Source organism: Mirounga leonina, unplaced genomic scaffold (assembly GCF_011800145.1).
Source record: "Mirounga leonina isolate KUSES-001 unplaced genomic scaffold, KU_Mleo_1.0 Mir_114, whole genome shotgun sequence".
Lineage (NCBI taxonomy): Eukaryota > Metazoa > Chordata > Mammalia > Carnivora > Phocidae > Mirounga > Mirounga leonina.
In genome coordinates this window covers 37713605-37720833 of record NW_023270265.1, presented here as the reverse complement: position 1 = coordinate 37720833, position 7229 = coordinate 37713605, and the positions used below count along the sequence as shown (strand labels likewise).

The window sequence follows — 7229 nt, the reverse complement described above, 5'->3', positions numbered from 1 at the left end:
CCCACGACTACCAACACTACCACCATCATCCTCACCATAACCATCATTATCATCACCACCACCACCACCATCATCATCCTCACCATCACCATCCTCACCATTACCACCACCACCATAATCACCATCATCATCATCATTTCTGCTTTTTATTGAGCACCTACCATGAGCCAGTCTCCATACCTAATATATTATGTGCACAATCTCATATTAATTCTCACTAGAACTCTATGAGGTAAGAATCCTTTCCCCATCTTATAGCTGAGGAGACAGGCTCAAAGTGGTTAAATTGCTTGTCTGATCATTGATGACTCAGCATGAATTACAATGATTTTAAAAAATTATAACCATTTTATTTTAATAATAAAATGATACCACGGATTTGGGAGATTAAAGAAAGAAAACCATGCATCTCCTCTACTTCCAATTCCCCTTCTCTTGCTGTATTTTTCTCCATAGTGAATATTACCTTTTAACATACTATAGATTTTACTTATTTATTATTTTTTATTATCTGACTGTCCTCAGTAGAATGTCAGCTCCACGAAGACAACTTTTTGTTGGGCTTGTCCATTGTTATATCCTCACAGCTGGTGCATAGTAAGTGCTCATGAAATATTTGTTGAGTGGCAATATTGACATGAACAAAAACTGAGATTGGGGAGAGAGGCTGGCATGGGTAGGAGGAGAAGGTAGGATTGATCTAGAACATTTAGTCTGAGGAGCTGAGGCATGCTAGGGGGAGCTGTCCTTCAGGCAACACTGTGACTATGTGTGACTGGAACTGAGGGGCCAGGTCCAGCCTGGGAGCCTGGCTTTGGGAGCTGTTCAGAGTGAGGGGGGGGGGGAGAGAGAGAGAGAGAGAGAGAGAAAGAGAGGCAGCTTGACAGCTTGAGAGTTTATGCTTTGAGGGCAGCAAGAACTCTGTGAGTACAGCAGTGGAGGGACAGGAGAAGAGCTGGGAATGTTGGGTTTTGTAAATCAGGAGGAGGAAGTGTCAAGGAGTAGGTAGTCAAATGTGCCTTAAGGAGCAAAGATTTCAAGAAGAACTCGGAGGAGGCTTGTGTGTGAGATGAAGCCATCTGACTTGATGATTACAGATCATGGGTGTCTTTTCAGCAAGGACTCTCCATCAGACTGGCACCGTCTGACATGGCGGCCACATGGACAGTTGGGCACTTGAAATGAGGCAAGCTCAAGTTGAGATGTGCTCCAAGTGCAAAAAAACACACTTAACCATGAAGTTTTAGAAAAGTTAGAGGGGAAAAAAAAGAATGCAATATGGCTTATTAATTTTTATATTGATCACATGTTGAAATGATATTTTCATTTCAAATATATCAGGTGAAAAAATAGTATGTATTAGGTCAAATAAAATATGTTACTAAAAGTAGTTTCAACTATTTTTTTTTTAAGATTTTATTTATTTATTCGAGAGAGAGAGAATGAGAGACAGAGAGCATGAGAGGGAGGAGGGTCAGAGGGAGAAGCAGACTCCCCGCCGAGCAGGGAGCCCGATGCGGGACTCGATCCCGGGACTCCAGGATCATGACCTGAGCCGAAGGCAGTCGCTTAACCGACTGAGCCACCCAGGCGCCCTATTTTTGGGGTTTTTTTTACATTTTTTAGTATGATTACTAGATACTTTCCAACTACACATGTGGCTCACATCATATTTTCTATTGGACACTATCAGGCTAGTCTGCAGGGTTTAAAATTCAGCAGCATGTATAAACTTGTCTTTCTTTTCTTTCCTTCCTTCCTTCCTGCCTTCCTTCCTCCCTTCCTCCCTCCCTCCCTCCTCCTTCCCTTTTACAAACAAATGCCTTTTAGCAGCTACAGCATTTTCTGATGGACACTTGAGTGGTTGACCTCCCATTCTCAATAAAAATAGATGCTTTTTATAATATCAAATCATCAAATTGCTTTAACATTAAGTTGCCTGGAGCCATATTAAAGTCAGTGATACAGGGATATATAGTACATTATCTGTACTGAACTTAGCTTCTCTGGGAGAAAAAGAAATGACATAAATGAGGTTTCTTCTACACTAAGCAGCAAATAAGTGAAAGCCTTTGAAGAAACCACCTACATGAAGTCCTGGAATTGTAATTACCCAACCTCCAATTTGGCAAACAGAGGTTTTCTTACAATATAACCATCTCCCAAATAATGGTCCCTCCTGGTGGGAGGTAGTGAGCCTGTGGGTTGCATGGGTCCAAGACAAAGATGTACTGATTTGGACACTTGAACAGCTGCTTAAGAAGGAAATTCCCAATGTTCCTCTTGGCTGGGATCAGGAATTGTTCTTGGACGCTGTGAGGTCAGCCTTCAGCCTTTATGTATCTGCTGGTAGTGCAATGAATTTGCTTACTTCTTAGAAAAATAAAAGGACACAATACAATAAGTTGCTTCTACTCCCCTCTGGTTTCTATGGAAAAATATTAAATATTCAGTATTAAAGTCTAGTGCCTGTAGCTATGTGGACATCCTTCCTGGAGGGGATAGACGACTTTAGGGCTAAGAAAGGACCCATGAGGCAATCATTTCAATAGACGAAGAAGTGGGCTCAGAGAGGTCTTTGGTCCCATGATGGCTGGCTTACCTCATCTGTCAGCAGCAGAGTCGCAAGGAGACCTCCTGTCCATCTTGCCACCTGCTTCCCATGGCTTGCCTCTCCTGTGTCCCCGACCTCCCCTTCCTCGGGAAACTCTGGGACCAGAGCTGGGACCAGAGATGCCAAGAAGCTCCTACACCTTAGGGTGGCTCTCTTCACCGGTGATCTTTTTTTTTTCTTTAAATAAATGAAAGAAAAATGGTTCTTCCCTCAAATACTTATTTAGGAACTTGGGGTTTAAGTGAACACCTCTGGTAGCCATTAGCATTTTTAATCAAGGAGCAGCTAAAATAAAACCAAGATTAATTGATTCTTTCCTAGGTTTGCACAGCTGTAATCTTGGTCTAAGGGCAAAGAAGGAATTACAAAAAGTTCCGTGACCTCCTTTCTATAAAGGGGGGGAACCGTTTTGCCTCCAGAATCCTAGCTCAGAGGTAGGACTCACCTCAAGATTGACAATGTCACATTCCAAGTGAGCCAGAGTCCAGACGGAGGATTTCATAGGTGTGAACACCTGTGGCCATATCAGTATGCGCCGGGTTCCTCAGAAGCAGACCCTGAGCTGGCGATTCGTGTGCGCATGACTTATGAAAGGAGTCTTCCCCGGGACCTGGGGGAGCAGGACAAGGAGCGGGAGAAGCTGAGCGTACCTGTGTTCTCCTGGGAAGTCCCAGCCTCAGCCTGATCCTGAAGAGGAGCCCCATGATGTCAGTTCTCCCTTGGAGGGAGACCACACCTGGGGCAGGAGAGCTGGTCTTCCCTCCCTCTGCACCAATCAGTCATTGGTCAAGGGCCGACCTGACCAAGTGAGTTCCCAGGTGGCCCCAGTTCTCTGCAAGTGTAGCCACACAGAGTAGTCTTCTGGAGCGAGTCGTGGGTGTGGGCCAGAAGCAGAGCACACAGGGCCAGGGGTTGGACGCATGAGCCAGGGAGGGAAATGGAAGGGGTCTTGGCGAGGGCCCGCCAGTCTGCTGTGCCCCAGCTTTGGCCTGAACAGAATCTCGATGTCATCTGCGATTCCACTTCTGTCTTCCAGCGTTTCTTCCCCAGACATCTGGGTTGGAGCGTATAATGGGCATTTGTTTTCTGGTTGCCCAATAGCCATTCCCTCCTTCCTTTGATCACTGTAATTAAATTATTATTAGGCTATTGGGCAATACTAAACGAATAGTAACTTCAGGAAATGATTCTTAGTCTGTATCTTTTGGCAGAGACGACCGGCCCAGACTTCCTGGGCGAGCGTGTGCCCCGGGCCCAGGCAATCAGCACAGGCCTTTCCCTGCGGCCCCGGGACTGGTTGAGGGATGGAACCCCGGTCAGAGGTCGAATACAGGGAACGGGAATGCCTCTGGAAATTTTGAAGCAGGAAGGTATTTTATGCAGGGAAGCAGGTGCTCATGCAAGTCCCTGGAAAGGCTAGAGAAGCAGACTCTGGCTGGGTCTTCGGGAAAGACGCTTCTGCTCACCAGGGACCAAGTAAGGAGGTGGGGAGGGAGGAGCCCCCAGCCGCCAAACAAATGTACCCAGTTGTTACAATCCAGGCCTCAGAAACTTCCCAGCCTCTGTGCAGCTCAAGACTGTCCACGGGGACAGCTGTCCTTGTCTGGGAGCCACAGCCGAGGCAGCAAGACCGGAGTAGTTCTGTCGCTGCTGCCTTCTGAATCTCACCCCAGGCCACCTGGGGGGAGGGGGCAGCCCATTTGCCTGGCTGAGCCGAGGCTGGGGAGACAGATTTTCAGGCTGCAGCCCTTGCAGGCCGGGGAAGCATTCCTAGAGCGGTCGGAATGGGCTCTGAGGGCCAGTTCCTCTGACCAGCGCCCCGCCGCAGGAAACAAGAGTCGGGGGGAAGAAAAGCTCTCTCTGTTTCCTGCGGGTTGTGAACATGAGAAGCATTGGTTTGGAGCTGCTGGAAGCTCTCTTGACATCAGCTAAGGTCCAAGAATGAAGCCAGTGCGTGGTGGAGATCCGAGGCCATCTGAGAGATCTAGAAAGCCCTGGTCTCCACAACACCTCTTCAAGGTCCGCAGAGGTGACGCGACTTCTTCAAGGTCACACAACGGTGACCGGTGGCGCTGGATCTAGAACACTGGACACCCAGGGCAGGCTTTGTCCTGTCATGTGGTCCTGCACTCAGAGCCTGTCATCCCTTCCCTCTGCCCGGCAGCCTCCAGGGCTGCGCAGGCCCCGTTTATTAAAGAAGCTGATGGGCCTGACCCTTCTAAGCCAGCAGAGCTGCTTGGAGATGGGCCCGAGCAGAAAAGCACTCAGAACACATTTTTGGGGCAGACGTGGTGGAGCCTGGTGTGTATGAATAACTCATAACTGGAGCTGGGCTATTGAGAAGTGCAGAGGTGGCCTTGAAAACACCCTAGGGGTTCTCTGCAAGTGGCATGCGAAAATGTGGCCACACAGGTTCAGCTATTTTAAGCTTCGGAAACCAAGGGAGGTTAGGCGGGGTGAACTGGTGGGCTCTGAGGGCAGATGAGTTCCAGGCCAGCTTTCTCTGTGCCTCCAAGGTCACCTTGGGCCCCTCGCCTGTTACCAGTGACCTTGCTTTCCTCTTCCCTCTGGAAGGATGGGAAGGAAGGACCCTTATGACCTCAGCGGGGAGGATGCTGAAGGAGCGGGAGCGGGGCTGAGTCCCTGGTCTGGTGCACCTGTTAGACAGGAAGAGGGGTGAAGTTATTGTCTGCCAGATCTTGATTCCCTTACATTTATTTATTTGCATTGATTGTATTTAATCCTCACAATGACCCTTTGAGGTACACACAGCCGTTATCTTCATTTGTCACAGGAAGAAACAGAGGCTCAGAGCAAGTAAGGAGCTTACCCAAGGGCCTGAGGTGACACAGCAGACCTGGAATTTGAAACCAGGTGCATCTACATAATAATTACTATGCCCCGTGGCTCAAATCCCAGAAATAACCATCGGTACTCCATATATGCGGCTTTCTATTCCTCCCAACGGCTCTGGGAGTTCTAGTTATAAACCCCATTTTTCAGGGGTGCCCTGGGTGACTCAGTGGGTTAAGCGTCCCCCTTGATTTTGGCTCAAGTTGTGATCGCGGGGTGGGGAGATTGAGCCTTGTGTTGGGCTCCACGTTCAGCAGAGTCTGCTTGCTTGAAGACTCTCCTTCCCTCTGCCTCCTGCCCTGCTCACACACACACTCTCTCTCAAAAAAATAAAAATAAATAAATCTAAACCCCATTTTCCAGATGAGGAAGCCAGAGCTCAAAGAGCTTAAGAAATCTGCCCCAGGATGTACAGTCCTGTCCTTCTCCCTGCTGGCCCAGGTTCTTACCTTTCTCCCTTTAAGCGCAAAGACTTCTAGTGCCCTGAACCAATTTCACAGGCTCTCATAGGACACTACAATTCCTCCTCATTTTACACTGAGGGTCTAACAGGTTGGGTGACTTACCCAAGGTCACACAGCTAATGGATGGATGGGTAAGAGCCCAGACTCTGGACCCTTCGCTGTGTGTAAGCACCCTCTTAGTTTCCAACTCCCCTTATAATTTCAGGGATGTTTTACCTACATTTCTAGCTAATCCTCATTTGGCAGTAGCTTCTGCCACTTTGGCTTCTAGTTTCTCTCTAAATTCACCTTATCCTCTGTCAAGGGGTTAGCGATCTGTGACTGCACAAAGAAATTGAATTAGGGCTTCTGTAATTATGATGGATACTTCTATAAGAAGACACCTTTTCAAAACAGGAACCCTCCCGTAATACAGTGTTGACACCTATAATCTTTTGCCACTGAGGTCCTGAGCACAGCTACACTAAAACCCAGGCAACCTAACTCCTCTAGGCTCCTCTCTGTATTTTCCTTGCAGACACCTGTGGGCTGGTGAAAGGGGCTCAGCTGAGGAGGGGGGGGAGGGTAAGCAGTGGGAGAGATAAAAAGCTTAGAATCTGGGAACCAATAGGCATTTGATGTGATTTGGCTTTTCTTAAGTATCTTAGACAATCCAGTGGCAGTATCGTAGCCAATGAAGTTTATCCGAGGCGAGATTATTGCTAATTAAAAAAATTTGTTTCTAATGGTGGTAAAGTACATGTTGTAGTTCTAAATAACAACTCTGGCAGAAAGCCACATTTTAATTCCTTGACTGACTCCTTTTCTGAAATCAACAAATATTTATCAAACTTCTCACCTTGGCCAAGTACTATAGAAACCAAGTGCTGGGGATCCAGAAATGAATCAACCTGGGCCGTGCTCTCCGGGAGCCCATGGTCTAGCGAGAGAGATGAAAACAGCCATGAGTAGCTCCAAAGCCGTGTGTAGGGTGCTGTGATGTGGGCAGGCCCGCTGTCAGGACAGAGTGCATGGCCATCGGCATCTCCTTGGGTGGGAAGCATGGGATGCTTGAGCTTCATGGAGTCCTGGGAAGCCGCCCAGGTGGGAGGGGGGAGCCTTTCAGGTGAAGACAATGGCTTATATAAAGGCCTGGAGCTGGATGAAGATACCTCGAGGACCCCAAGTGGTAGTGGCCCTGGGGAAGGTTGTTGGGGAACGAAAGATGAAGTTGAAGAGCTTGGCAGGTTTTGAAGAGGCCTGCATGTTACCGAGAGGAATTTAAATTGTCTCCTGGAGGCCATGAAGAGCTGTTGAAG

At 47.9% G+C, this 7229-nt stretch overlaps 1 pseudogene; it reads left to right on the top strand.

Annotated features, from left to right (window-relative positions):
* The first annotated feature begins 6581 nt into the window (after positions 1-6581).
* On the top strand, positions 6582-6713 carry LOC117998844 (annotated as a pseudogene).
* The last annotated feature ends 516 nt before the right edge of the window (positions 6714-7229 follow it).